A 15,410-nucleotide genomic window follows, 5' to 3' on the forward strand; every position below is an offset into this window, starting at 1 on the left:
GGTACATATCAGAAATACGCGACGGACTGTAGCTGCTCATCGTATTGATGTTCAACTCAGTGTACCTCGAACTTCACTGTTTGAGAACTCTTTCATCTGGAGAACTGCGTTTATGTGGAATAAACTTCCTGAGAACGTTTTTCCAAATGTATTTAATCTTTCACACAGGCACCGCTCTGAGAGCGTCTTAAGGATTTTTCTGTAGTGCTTGTGTGTTGTCCCCTCCCAAAAAATAGTTAGTAATGAATCTATATTTTCTCACGGTGCATAACTTCTTTTCTATATGAAAAAATACTGATATAAAATCATTATATGTGTTAATGCCCTTGCAACCTATCACAACTACTGAAACTGAAAATGAACATTATTAAGGTATCAATAGGGGAGCCCAAGCGTGGATTTCGGGATTTACTAAAGCGCGGCAAATTAATATTCAGGGGGATACCTTGTACCTGGTTGAGTACCTCCACCAAAAATGAGCCCTATACATAAGGCCGCCTGTGAAGGATAAAGGATCAGATTAATAAAAAAAATTGATCATCAGAAATTATCGAGCGCGTCAGATTAAGGTAGGGCGAGTTGATTACCTGCTAAAAAGTGTATATTCCAGTAATCTGACAATTTGAGAGTGACATAAAGGAAGGGGAGGGCAGCAAAGTTGTAAAAAAAATAACGTCATTTCGACATTCTCGAGCGCAGTAATTTTTTTTATTCTGAAGGAAATAATTCAAGGATAACGAAAAATATATCTGACGATTTCCGCAAGCCGAAATAACAAAAATTCGTCGATAAAGTTGAATGCGTGCAGCTGTGTGATACCTATTTTCCCTCTCCGAGTTTCTATTCCTTCATTCCCTATTCACTTTTTCTCTATCTATTACTCTCTCACTCCGTCCCCACTCTGAATTCTGTTGCCACGACGACATCACAGCTGATCACAGAGACTCGTTCGTGATGAAGAGGGAGATGATGATTAATTAATAAATCAATCGATGGATGTAGCCGTTACTACGTGGTAGGAAATCATAATGAAGAAAAGAGAAATTGAACTTTCTATGTTTTTTACCACTTTTATTTGTAACTAACGTTACTGCGGTTTCATCCTAAAACGACATTTTCGAACTTATACAATATATAAGGACATTTTCAAACTTACACACTATATAAATTTGAAAATGTCTTTATAGGACGTAACTGCAGTAACGTTAGTTACAAATAAAAGTGACAAAAAACATAGAAAGTGTCATTTCTTTTCTCTTCATCAATTAATCAATTGATTATAAAAAATTAAATTTTTTTGAGCATTTAAAAAAAATTTCTTATAAATACAAGTATTCTACTTAAAAACATACACTCATTTATTTGCATGGTATTTCCTGAGCTTTTCAAATAATTAGGTTCAATGAATTGAAAAAACTTAAAAAAAATATTGTTTTTGTCAGATTAAGCGAATCTCTCTAGATAATCGTCAGATTATGAGGCAGCACGTCTAAAACATAAAGATAAACCATATATATCCTAATCTGACGCGCTCGAGTATTACAAAATGGTGATTTTTTCTTGCACATTATAATAATGGCCGCGAATTTGCGTCAGATCGAAATCGTCAGATTATTGAATGAGAGCTTTTTTTTGTTGCACTCAACACCCCCTTATAAAATCTGACGCGCTAGATTGAATTTTTTTTTTCACTTTCAACCCTTACGTACAACCACCCACATCATGCAAACGATCAGATTAACATACCAACATTATTAAAAATACGTCAAATACGTAGGACATTGATGCTATCAATATCTGACGCTCTCGAGTATGTCCTAGCAACAGAATTTTGTACATATTTAAAAATCTACAGCCGCTTTCGCCACCGATGAAAAGGTGTATAATACAGGCTGATTCACGGTGGATGGCACATTAGACGTTTCTGGTGAACCAGACAACGGATCACTTTGAAAATTTAATGGAGGGCATATTCAGACATTCTCTAGCCAACTAAAATATTTTCGACAATGCGGTGTTGCCGCTTCTATTAGAAAGCAGTAGCAACTTTGATTTTTCAAATGGAACACTCTGTATATAATATTTATTATTTTTGGAATCTCCAACAATTGCCCGACAACTTTTCTTGATATTTCCCTATACCTATCTGTTACCGTTTTCGAAATAAAAATTAATTTCAATTTTTTTCTTCGAAAATCATGACTTCTAAAAATGCCGATATCTTTTAGTTAAGAAGTACTATGATATCGAAATTTGGTTTGGAGTTAGGTGATACTTGGACACTTCCCACACGTCAGCCTAATCTCCGTTACTTCAATACAGGGTGGTAAAAAAATACAGTTTTTTCGTTTGCTTGAAAAAGTTGCTGAAATGAAATTTGATTATTTTGAATGGAACACCCTGTATATTATTGAAAATTCGGAAAGCTGCTGAAATTTGCTTTCTTTCTATGTATATCATACCTATACCTAACTAGTCAAGTTTCGGACTTATGAACATTTATTTGTGAAAATGTCCCTTCAGAATGGTATTTCCATTCGGTATTTGGTAAGCAGGCCATGATTACTATTTGACAGTAGCGTTGTGACATTCTCCTAATAATATCGACATTTTCGTCACTTCAGAAGTTGCAAATACCTTCAAAACGATGGAACAAAACTATTCAAACGAAGTTCTTATGAATTTGTTTATTATTTTTGGACAGTGTGACAAAATTATCAGCAGAACATGTAGAAAGTTCAATGAAATGTATCCGAATCTACCGCCAATGAACCTCAAGAAATTTATACGAATTCAGAACATATAACAATAATCAAATTTCAGCAACTTTTTCAAGCAAACGAAAAAACTGTATTTTTTTACCACCCTGTATTGAAGTAACGGAGATTAGGCTGACGTGTGGGAAGTGTCCAAGTATCACCTAACTCCAAACCAAATTTCGATATCATAGTACTTCTTAACTAAAAGATATCGGCATTTTTAGAAGTCATGATTTTCGAAGAAAAAAATTGAAATTAATTTTTATTTCGAAAACGGTAACAGATAGGTATAGGGAAATATCAAGAAAAGTTGTCGGGCAATTGTTGGAGATTCCAAAAATAATATTATATACAGAGTGTTCCATTTGAAAAATCAAAGTTGCTACTGCTTTCTAATAGAAGCGGCAACACCGCATTGTCGAAAATGCGCTAAATAATGTTGGCTAGAGAATGTCCGAATATGCCCTTCATTAAATTTTCAAAGTGATCCGTTGTCTGGTTCACCAGAAACGTCTAATGTGCCATCCACCGTGAATCAGCCTGTATATAACATTTTTTTCTTCTTATAATCTAAGCTTTGCAACCTAATATGTCTCAATCGCTCTCGAGTAAATCCCCATTTTGCATCGTGGGCTCCCCTGCAATATGATTTATTTAATTACGCGTCAACGAAATTTGTACTCTTGACAGTTTCTTTCGGTTCAATATGTTTTAATTCTTTGTTTGAAATTTATATCTTGAAATCAAATAAGACCAATTTGAAAAGTTAGAACTTCGTTAAAAACTAACAGTTTTCAGTTTTCTCAATCCCAGTTGCCTCTCAGCGTCATATATCTAGTAAGACTGCTTAGCAACATTTGAAATAAAAACCATTTCATTTTCCACAAACAATTCTTCTGGAGAATATTTGAATCGTCAAATGGTATACATTCAAGGTACTCTAATCACTGAGTTTCGCTTCATCGATGTTCCTGCGGAAGTTTAATTCAAAACGTTTCTTACTGTTGATCTTGTTCATTTAATTTTATAGTATGTTTGTGTCAATTTTCCTGTTTAACCCTGTATAAAAGACAATTGGGAGGTAGATTTGCATATTAAACAAAACTAAAGTCTGGCCCAGGTCGAAAAGTAAAATCAAGTCAGATACATAAGTGGTCCTTCGAGTTTTTGATAAAAACAACCTTGTGGAAGATGTCTTCTTCACGTTCAGTACCTTTAAGAAGAAGTGAAAGGATAATGGAAAAAGTACCAGAAATTTTTGACAACGGCTGTCAAATCCATGACACATCTAAAACCATAAATTTGCAAAATATGGAAAAACTAGAAATCCCGGTAGAATTTGAAAGTAAAAAGGAAAAAATACTTTCAGAAATATCAATTGAAGTTCCAGAAAGTAGCAAAGTTTCAAGTAGTAGATCCATTCGATGCAGACAGTTGGAAATTGAACTTGAGAAGGAAAAAAAATGCAACCGTATGTCCTCATAGAAACACTTTCATTTCTCTTTCTCTACAAAGCTCATTCATACAATGGAACAACGCTTCGATGGACAAAATGAGAGCTTGCGCTCTCTTGGTTGCAACTTTGGCCCTTCATCAGTGTTTCACCACCACGTATTTGCAGCGGTTGGTGTTTGGAAGCTTGCAAAAGTTTTCCGAAGTTTTCGCGACGCGCGTGTTACTTGCGAATCTGGATTATGGGGAACTAACGTGAGTTTGATCTCTTTAGACATTAATTCAAGAAATGACGGAAAGAAAAATTTTGAGAGTTTTCCACTTTATTATTCATAGCAACGTAATGAAATAGCTATTTATGATATGAGTGTTAGTAAAGTTTAATTTTGCAAGTGAAAAAGTTTGCGACACAAGCGTAGCGAGTTAAGCAATTTCACGAACAAAATAAAACTTACTTTTAACACAAATATCATACAAAGTTTTTGTACAAGAAGTCAGTAAAATGGACATGCCAGAGCCGGATTAACCCTGTATGGGCCTGTAGGCAATACAATTTTCGTGCCCCTTTTCTTTACCTACTCTGACTGACTAAATCATGTAATGTATTTTTTTGCCTTCTACCCACATTACTGAATACAATTTCCGATACAGGCATGGATGACGTCCTAAGGGCGGGTTCAGACATAAGCAGGCTCTATGCGTGCTCAACGCGGGTTGGCTGCGTGTTAGTACAGAGTCGCCCGCGCAGCCCACGCGTACGTTAGATTCTGCCCTAAGTCTAGGTGTTTTCTATGTATACATGAAAAATTAAACAGGACTCAGTTATATTCAATTTAAAATATATATTTAACCAAACGCAATAAACAAAAGAAAAAGAGAAGTAATTTCAGTACCTTCCGTTAATTTAAATATGGACTTTTCTAACTTTTTAACTTTTTTAGATATAAAATCTTTTACGACTTCTTCAATGTGGACTTTTTCCAATACATAATTTTCAATTGCCATTATCGACAGTGAATTTAAGCGATGTTGAGACATTGTTGCTCGAAGAGAATTTTTCATTAATTTCAATTTTGAAAAATTTCTTTCTCCTGTCGCATTTGTTATCATCAAACTTCTATAAATTTGCAATGCAGCCATAACATTTGGGAAAGTTGATTGAACCATATTATTAAGGATCAATTTATACGATTTTTCAGCATCTACAATGTTATCTTTCCCGGCATCTTCCAATTGTAAGACGAAGTACTTGAACTGCACCATCTCGTGTGAAAAGGCTGAAAAAAAAAGCTTCAATTGAATTCTTAACAGAAAAATCGGCTCAGCAGAACGACATCGCATATTCTAATTTTCTTAGCCTATCTAGAAAAAAAATCAAAAATATGGAACTTTGTGGAGCAAGATTTCAATGATAAAGTCGAGTGCGCTGTAATAATTGCCATTATAAGGGAAATGGAAAAGGTTAATTTAATTCCTTGAAAATAAGAATTCATTTTTGAACAGCATCTCTCTGCCGGGTCAGTTCAATATTTAGATAAGCATTTTCGCGATTACATTTTAACGGTCACAGTGAACCCAGTGGCAGAAAATGCTCTCATGATGACTCTGCGTCTAGAGGAATATAATATATGATTGTAAGACTTTGTCGGTTTTGCCGCCGCCATTCGGAAAAGAGCCGTCATAACTAAATAGGCAGAACCACAGCTTAACAAAAATAGAGGGTGACCAATAACGTTAGATGAAAAATAATACAAGTTTTAAATGGGAAGGGTAATGGTACTGGGGGTACGAAAAGCGAAAAGGGTAATTAGTGGGACTCCGGGCGATAAAGGGTACTTAGCGAGACTCCGGGCGATTAATGGTAGTCAGGGGGATACGGGAGTAAGTGGAATAAGCGGTAGTTAGTGGAACACGCTCCGGGAAAAACACGGGAATAAATAAAAAAAATAGCTAGAAATAGTGATTTCTAGATAAACTGGGGGCAACGGAGTGAATTTTGCGGTATAGTGGCGTTAGGCCGGTTGAGTAAATGAAATTTGGTATTTTGTTTGTGACATTAGCCAGGATTACAGAATCAGGACTAGACAGGACGGACATATCACGGGCGCAGCTAGGGTAATCGAATGCACCAGGATAAACGAAGTACCGTGAGTCAGTTTTAAATTGTACTGACACCCATGTTGTTGAGAGAGGTTGTCATTTTGAATTTTATTTTTGGTGTTAGTGGTTATTTTGAGAAATTGACGATGAAAAGAAAGACAAGGAAATTATACCACTTCCTTTTTGTTATAGAGTAAAACTGTCATTAATAAATAATTGACAGAAAGTCAATATTAGTACGGCGGCCAGGCAAGCCTAGAAAAAGTTTTTTTTTTATTTTGGTCAAGATAGAATTTCAAGTATAAGGTTGAAGCCTACTTTAACAGGTAATTCAATTTAATGTGTTTTGAGCCGATAACGAGTTATCTAATTTTTGTTTATTATTTATTATAAGAGGGATTTGTTTTAGGAATAATTTTGTTTCTTCGGATTTCTTGTATTGTTTTATATTCGAGGGGTTCATATGGTTTTTACATTTATTTTTATATATATTTACTCTATAAACTATGGTAAATTGTGGAGGCTCATAATTGCATAATTTACTGCAATCTATAACTAAATTAATTCTTGGTAACAATTAATATTTTTTTTATAATATATCTATAACCGCACATGTTATCTTTTATTGGCTCGTTAAATTGAGTAAGTCCCTGTCCTATTGAATAATTAATCGGCCTTCAGCTGACAAAGTTAAACGTCAACCTCAACAGGAGGAATGTTAAAAGGGAAACCTTCAGTGTACCAAAGGTTCAAAAGACCAACCTTCGTGCGTTTGGCACGAATCCAGCAGCCCTACGGAATGGTGATATATTGGTGACAGCGAAAGCCTTCTAGTATTTTATTTTTTTTATTGGTGACAGTTGGTGGAAATTAAATAATTAACTTGGTAAAGTTTCGGCACCGTAATAAGGTGATTCGATACGTTAAAGGTGGCAACGGTGGAATTATCAATGATGCTAAAAAATTTAGAGAATTTTTAAATACTCCTTGTATACATCAATTGATTACACAACACAACAAAAAAATATTTTTTGAATGTTTCCTACACTAAATTAGTCAATTTCTACTAATTTTGGGGTGATAAAAACGAAAATAACAATGAAAAATTTTTATTAGCTCTGGTTTTTGAGATACACAGTACTTAATCTTAAAGAGTAGTTATACTATACGTGAAAAGTGAAAGTACATAAAACAATATTGTTATGTTTATTTTAGAATATTTTAAGTACAAAATTAATGAAAAAAACATTATTCTTAGTGTTTTGACAAATAAAAGAAGTTTGTACCACCAAATTTCAATTAAGTCCATCCGATTCATTGTAAGATCGCTGTCGTTTAGCTTGTCTTTTATAAAACACTTCTGGAGCATCCCTACACACAGACCAGCAGTAGTCTGCAAGCATTGCTTCATTCCAACGGCCCTGATATCTCTGTTCCATTAAGGCAATGTCTTGATGGAATCTTTCTCCATGTTCGTCACTCACAGCTCCACAGTTTTGTGGGAAGAAATTAAGATGAAAGTGAAGAAAATGAAATTTTAAGGACATGTTGCATCCAAGTTGGTGGTAAGCTTGAAGAAGCTCTTTAACCAATGCTGTGAAGTTATCATCTCTTTTGTTACCTAAAAACCCATGTACAACCCCCTTAAAGGCTTCCCAGGCTCTTTTTTCATTTCCTGTTAAAATTATGTCAAAAGCAGGATCATTTACGATTTCACGGATTTGAGGCCCAATAAAGATGCCTTCCTTGACTTTAGCATCACTCAACCTGAGTAACTTTGCTCTCAAGTACTTAAAAGCTTGTCCTTCCTGGTCCATGGCCTTCACAAAGTTTTTCATTAGTCCCAACTCAATATGTAATGGGGGAAGGAGAACATCCTTAGGATCTACAAGAGGCTCGTAAACTACATTTTTCTCATTAGGGTTTAGGTCTCGTGTAGGCCAGTTCATTTTTTTATAGTGAGATTTTCTATCCCGACTGTCCCACAGACACAAAAAACAACAGTACTTGGTGAACCCTAATTGCATTCCTAGGAGTATAGCAATGACTTTCAGATCACCACAGATGTGCCACTTGTGTTGTTCATATTTGATTGATTGGAGAAGTGTTTTCATATTTATATACGTTTCCTTCATGTGAACTGCATGACCTATAGGAATAGAGGGTAGCTGATTTCCATTATGCAGAAGTACAGCTTTTAAGCTTAGTTTTGAAGAGTCTATAAACAGTCTCCATTCAGATGGAGTGTGATCCAAATTCAAGCAGTCCATCAAACCATTAACATCATAACAAACTACGAGGTTTTCTTTTTTCTCAAAAAAAGGAAGCAAATCTTTTGACGCTGTCTGTACTGAGATATTTTCACATCATGTTTTAGAAGATTCCACTGTTGTAGTCTTGACCCTAACAGCTCAGCCTTTTCCTTAGACAAGCGAAGATCTCTTATAAGGTCACTCAACTCTGCTTGACTAATTCTGTGCGGATCACTAGACCTATCGCTTACCTCAAAATCAGGGTCATAGGATGTAGAAGGATGGGTTGCTCCTTCTAAACAGTCTTCATCACCTTCCTCTAAAATTTCATAGTTTTGGGGTGGAGAAGGGACTGGCAAATTGTCTGAGTGTGGTACAGGCTGAAGAGCAGATGGGAGATTAGGGTATTTAACCGTTCCTCTTTTCTTCATAGATAAACCCTGCTTAATGGGAGAAGTTAAGCAGAAATAACAGTCGTCTGTATGATTGGTAGGCTCACGCCAAACCATAGGTACTGCAAAAGCCATTGCCCGGTTTTTATTTTTCAGCCACTCTCGCAATATGACGGAACAAGAATTACAACATATATGGGGAGCCCATGATTTATCTTGGTCCCCAACTTTTACACCAAAATGATGTTCATAGGCTGTCTTAACGATAGGTGTCATTTTACGTTTCTGAGCCTTTAATGTTATTTCACCACATATATAGCAAAAGATATCGACAGAATTCACACACTTTCGAGGTGTTATCTTGAAAACAAGAGCTAATATATAATTTTTATGGTCACTTTCGGTTTTAACACGTGGAAATACATTAAAATCATCTAATTTCAACCCCGAAACAAAAACTTTGTTGTGTTGTGTTATTTTTGATACTAAGTGCAGTAATAGTCTGGAATAACACCCCAGGTATTACAGCGCTCTTTTAAAATAATATTACAAGCCAATATTTCAAAGTAATAGCTTTCTTAATGGAGAAAAATGAAAGTAGTATTCCAAAAAAATCAAACACTCTTACGTTTGAACAAGTCCAGAGATTTATAAATGAGGCGCCAGATGAAAAATATTCAATGATAAAAGTTGCTACTATTTTTGGAATATATGGAGCCTGCCAGCGTGAAGAGTGGTGCCATTTATTCATAGAAAAATTAATGGATTATTCATTGATTGTTCAAATTCCAAATAGAAAAAAATAGGTCGTTTATTTTGTATTGTGCGATACAATACGCTACTAGACTTCATTGTTATCGCATGTGTTTCATGTTTGATAGTAAATACAGTGTTTTTAAGAGTTTGAACAAGTCTGTGATTCGAAAATATTCTATATCATCGTTTTATGAAAGTGTAAACTTGCTTAGACATTATTGCAGAATCGTGAGTTCTAACTACTTTTGATTTCGATTATTCCAACCTCACAAACTGTACATTCATTCGATACAGTGGCGTACACGAACTTATAGGAATGGCGCAAAATAAATGTTCATACTGCAATAAGTTATACGACCAACATTTATTGCTTAATTGCTGCGTCTGCACAAAAAGTTATTATCATGCTTGCAAAGGACTGACATCCTCAGAAACACGTCTGATCAAAGGCAAAAAATCAGTTACTTGGACTTGCGATGATGGCGAACAACTATAGTCCGTTCATAATTTGTTGATAGCTCACTGCAAGTGAGTTCTCATTAGAGAACTGAAGTACAGAGAGGACAGCTAATATGATATAATAACAAAAACCAAACTAAAACTGGCAGTTTAAGATGTTTTCGACTAACCCACCTTGTATCTGAAGAAATACAATACAGCTATAAAACTTTTAATCCGATTATGTAGGTATTTTGAGTGGAAATGAGTGACCAGTGTAGAGTATATGATCAAAACATTAGTTACTTTAAATAAATAAATATAATAATATTCTTAAAATGTAGGTACTGTAAACTGTATTTTTATTTTAAAAAAATTTCTTTATTTTATTCAAAAAAAATAAGTTACTTGCAATTTGTAAAAGATACATTTATTTAATTAATACCTATTTTTAAATGATATAAACTACGATTACTTACAAAACTATTCAAATTCAAAATAAACAGGATCATCTTCGGAATCCGAGTCGTCTTGCAGGTTAATAATTAGCGGTTGTGTCTCTACAGTTGCATCAATTATATTGTCAAGATCCCACATTTTTTGTTCTTCTTCTATTGCATGTCTTACTGCATCTCGCCAATTTTGTTCTGTAATATGTTGTAAAGACTCATATAACAATTCACGTACAGCTTGTATTTTATATGACGTATTTTTTCTAGCCACATCTTCTAGCTTTTCATTTGTGCCCAAATGAGTTCAATTGGATTTAATTCGCAGTGGTAGGGTGGAAGTCTAAGGAGTGTGATGTTTCGTCTTTCCGCCATTTTGTCAACTACGTATTTCTTGAACTTAGATTTGTGTTGCCGGGCAATTTTTAAAAGTTCTGCTTTAACCATTCCATCTTCGTAAGGCAGGGACTTATTCCGTAGCCAGTCAATGATATCCTGTTTCTTCCACGCAGTCGTTGGAAGTCTTTCAACTAGTCGTGGATGATAAGGTGCATTATCTAATACTATAATTGAGTTTGGTGGTATATGTTCAATCATCTGCTCAAAATACTCTTCGAAAACATCAGCTGTCATCTCCTCGTGATAGTCTTTTGTGCTTTTGGATTCAAATTCCAACAAATCATGCTTAGCAAATCCTTTTTCACTGCCAATGTGAGAAACTATTGATCTACTGCCTTTACCAGAGGATGGGGAAATACCAGTAGACCAACCTTCCATAAAGGCTTGCCTGGAGCTTGATATATTTTTATCTGTCCAAATTTTTTTGAGAGTATGACCTGCGTTTACCCACGTTTCGTCCTGATAGTAAATTGGCCTTCCTTCAGCCCGAAATTTTCGTATAGATCTTAGATACTTTCTTCTCCAACATATTATCTCTTCCCGGTCAATCAAAAGTGATTTTCGGTCTGATTTCTCCCACCAGAAATTTAATTCTTTTAAAGCTTGCCACAATTTGGTTCGTCCGACATGAGGCAAATCCGGGTCGTCTCTAACTTCTTGTAAAATTTTGTTTAAGTTGGGTATTTCTTTTTTGTAAAAAAATTCGTGAATTTTCCTTCGAATACCATTTTTGGCAAATTCATCAATTTCAATAGGTTTTCTCCCCCTCTTTAAGTATTCGTTTGTATTTGGGTTAGCTATACCTTTTTTTTTCTTTCTGATAGGAACCTATATATTGTTGACTCCCCTACGCCCGTCATGTTGGCACAACTCTTGATTATGTTCTGAACAGTGTTTGTGGGATTCTGAGAAACCAGAGCATCGTGAACGTTCAAAACAATAGTCTTCTCTCTTGGTGAATAGACAGACTTACTGACTGTACGCAACAGTACCGGTGTAAAACTTGACGATGTTGATGATGATGACGAAGCCATCGCAAGCAATCAAACAAAACAAGCAGGAACGAAAGGTACGTATATGTTTGTAGGAATATGAAAAAAAGTTACTCACGCACTGCACAAAATTCGCAAAATAAATATTAGAGACGTTAATTACTGCCGTAGACGCCGAAACACCAACGAGCCGTAAATTAAATGCGATTAAAAAATGTACTAAACCAAAAATTATTTTCGTTCGGAACAACTTCACCCTTTCAAGGCAAGTTTCGAATATAAAGTGAAGCTTTATATTTAATGAATAAACACCTCAGGAACCTCCGCCTATGATTTTACGAGTTTTACGATCGTTTTATGACTTGGGCCCTCATTTTGTGCTATCGACAAATTATGAACGGACTATAGGTAACGACATAATTTCTCTAAAAGCAGCTATTGCTGCACTATAGAACAATGTCAAAACATTAACATCTGTAGCGCAAACAACTACTTCAACACCTGAAAGTGACTTTGAAGAGATCGTACAAGAACTTACTGAAAAGCAAAATCGTAAAAATAATATCATAATATTTGGATCAGAGGAACAATAGCAAACAACAAAGGAGAAACTTAAAGTGCAGAAAAGACGGATGCCTTGAAAATATTAACATTCATTTCTCCTCAGTCAATGTCGATCACAAATATCAGGCGTTTGGGAAAATTCCATAAGGATAGACCACGACCCAGACCGCTCAAAGTCACCTTTATTCAATTCTCCACTCTATTATATGCTGATGACTTAAAAAATTTATCAAAGTATCTTCACAACTCAAGATTGCATTTCATTACAGCATGATATCAACACGGTACATCTATGGTATACTACAAACCACCTTGAGTTTGAATATCAACAAATGTTCAACTCGTATGTTTTGAATGTTTTCATCATTTTACCGGTTTGACGGAAATTAAGTCTCTAATATTTTCAGTTTATCTGCAGTAATACAAATTTATACACGCCGTTTCTTTTATCATGTGGTAACATTGCTATATTTCAAATCATAACAGATACGAAGACGATTAAATGGGAAAAACGGTAACTGTCATCAGGAACAATACAATGGTCAAAGAAAATTTACGGGGATTCCCGCCCTTCGAATGGAATTGTTATTCCGTAGAATATCAAAAAATGGAAAAGGAAACTGTTATTCGAAGTGTACTATGACAATGTAATAATGAATATTCGATTAAATGTTTTGTGTCAACATGGCCACCATCAACTTTTTTTAATACGGACCTTTCTTTTTCATTACAGATATTGATAAATCTGTAAAGTCACACTCCAAGGATATATCACATTTGATATTTTTATAGCATTTCATTTGAAATAACTACCATTATTAGTGAAAACAGTTTTTTATTACGGTCCTGTCGTTACTTCTTTTGTAAATTGTTTCGATTTCTTCAAAATATAATTCAGACTACAGAATAAATTCGAGAGATAGGTACCCTAACACAATGAAAATTCGTACTTTCTCGTTTTGGAAATTTTTATTTTGCCGTAATCCTTCTATCAAGGCTTATTTCTTCCTGATCAATTATAATTTATCTAAAGCAAATGAACTTTAAACATTCAGGCCAGTCTCAATATACCTACACAGTAGGTTTGATGGACTGACGCCTATCAGAAAAGAACTACTCCCCTGGCTAATACCACGAAGAGCGTTGGATTATATCTGACAGGCGTCAGTGCAGGAATCTTCACAGAAAATTTCCTGCATATGCAATTGGCAATACAACTGAAAGAGTCGACCCTCAATTTTGGAACGGGCACACTTGCAGATTGGTTTCGGTCTCATTAGCCACTCATCAGTGCAAGATAGTGACCATCATCGACTTGAAGTCAATGATATTCCAGAATTGAAAATCGGAATTCTTTCAGAGTATTTCATTTCTCTTCCGAAGTTGGAGCGAACATCACAAAATGTCACTCCATCTGGTGGACGAGGTACTAACCAACTGCATACCCGTAGTTTGCCCGATTCCTCTGAAAAAGGAAGAAAAACGTTCTTATTAGTCAATGGGCTATGCTTGAAAACTGGCAGTCAAGAAATCTAAATCAAATGAACTTTAAACTTTCAGGCCAGTCTCAATATACCTACACAGTAGGTTTAATGGACTGACGCCTATCAGAAAACAACTACTCCCCTGGCTAATACCACGAAGGGCGATGGATTATATCCGACAGGTGTCAATGCATATGCAGGAATAACTTCTGTGAAGAATCCTGCACTGACACCTGCATATGCACTGACAAGTGTCAGTGCATATGCAGGAATAACTTCTGTGAAGAATCTTGCACTGACACCTGTCGGATATAATCCAACGCCCTTCGTGGTGTTAGCCAGGGGAGTAGTTTTTTTCTGATAGGTGTCAGTTCGTTAACCTACTGTGTAGGGAGTTGAGACTGGCCTGAACGAATTGTTCTCAGATAATTTGATTTATAGCCAGTCTTCAAGTATGCCCACTGACTATATGCGGAAGTTTTCTGAATTTTGTTATTATAGTCCCATAGCCAGCGCCACAAGGCTTGCGTTACATGAAAAATACAAAGTAGCAAACGAGATTTTGGAAATACTACTTTGAGTGCATTTTTTTCTGCAGAGTCATCGTCGGTCATAATAATTTCTGGCTCAAATAATTTATTACAAGTGGCTTCTAAGTATTGCTTTGCCATTCTTAGAGCATATAAATAATCATTTTCTGATTTATTTTTATGAAGTATAGCAGCTATTGGCAATGCTTCAATTTTTGCAAAAATAAAAGTGACAGAGGTGCTGTGGTCACAACAACCACTAGTGTCAATGAAGATTATCTCATCTGCATCACCTGCTTTAAAAGCTCTTTTCATAACGGCGGTTATTAGAACAACAAGAAATGGATTTAAGACACGAAAGTATATCCTGTTTTCGCAAGTCTTCAATTTCAATCTTTATTCTTTCAATAACACTTTGGTCATCCCTTCCCCCAAAGTATTCAGACCTCCATTGTTGATAAAAGTAGGTCACTTTTCTTTCTGTTGGTTAACTTGCGCATTTTCTAGAAGCACATTAATGTCCCCATCCCAATTTCAGATGGAAACATTTCATGATAAGTCTCGGCGGCAGAAGCTGTCATTCCAGATTCAAAATAACAGCGTTTCTTTTGTATCTTCATTTCTTAAGCTAAATGCTTCGGCAACTTTTATTCGGTGAGAATGATCATAGTTTATATTGATCACTACATTTAAACCTTGTTTTAATAAGTTAGATCTTCTCAAAGTAACATCAGTAATTTTTGAAAATTTTATATTTATACTTGCCAAACACTCGTAATTTCTAGTACAACCTTTGTTCTTGAGTAAACGTTTATTCTTTTTGGCAGATGACACACATAAAAT

General features: G+C 35.3%; 1 protein-coding gene across 2 annotated transcripts in view; it reads left to right on the plus strand.

Moving 5' to 3' along the window:
* The first annotated feature begins 4,334 nt into the window (after positions 1-4,334).
* The window catches only part of LOC111504932 (pyrokinin-1 receptor), a 443,518-nt gene continuing 432,442 nt past the window's right edge, over positions 4,335-15,410 (plus strand). For both annotated transcript variants that reach the window (XM_074185351.1, XM_074185352.1), the window contains exon 1: positions 4,335-4,466. The gene's annotated coding sequence lies outside the window, so the exon portion shown is untranslated. The remainder of the gene's footprint in view (positions 4,467-15,410) is intronic.

This window comes from Leptinotarsa decemlineata, unplaced genomic scaffold, assembly GCF_025532065.1.
Source record: "Leptinotarsa decemlineata unplaced genomic scaffold, Ldec_3_MD MMD2_tig00026374_RagTag_RagTag, whole genome shotgun sequence".
In the NCBI taxonomy this organism is placed as follows: domain Eukaryota; kingdom Metazoa; phylum Arthropoda; class Insecta; order Coleoptera; family Chrysomelidae; genus Leptinotarsa; species Leptinotarsa decemlineata.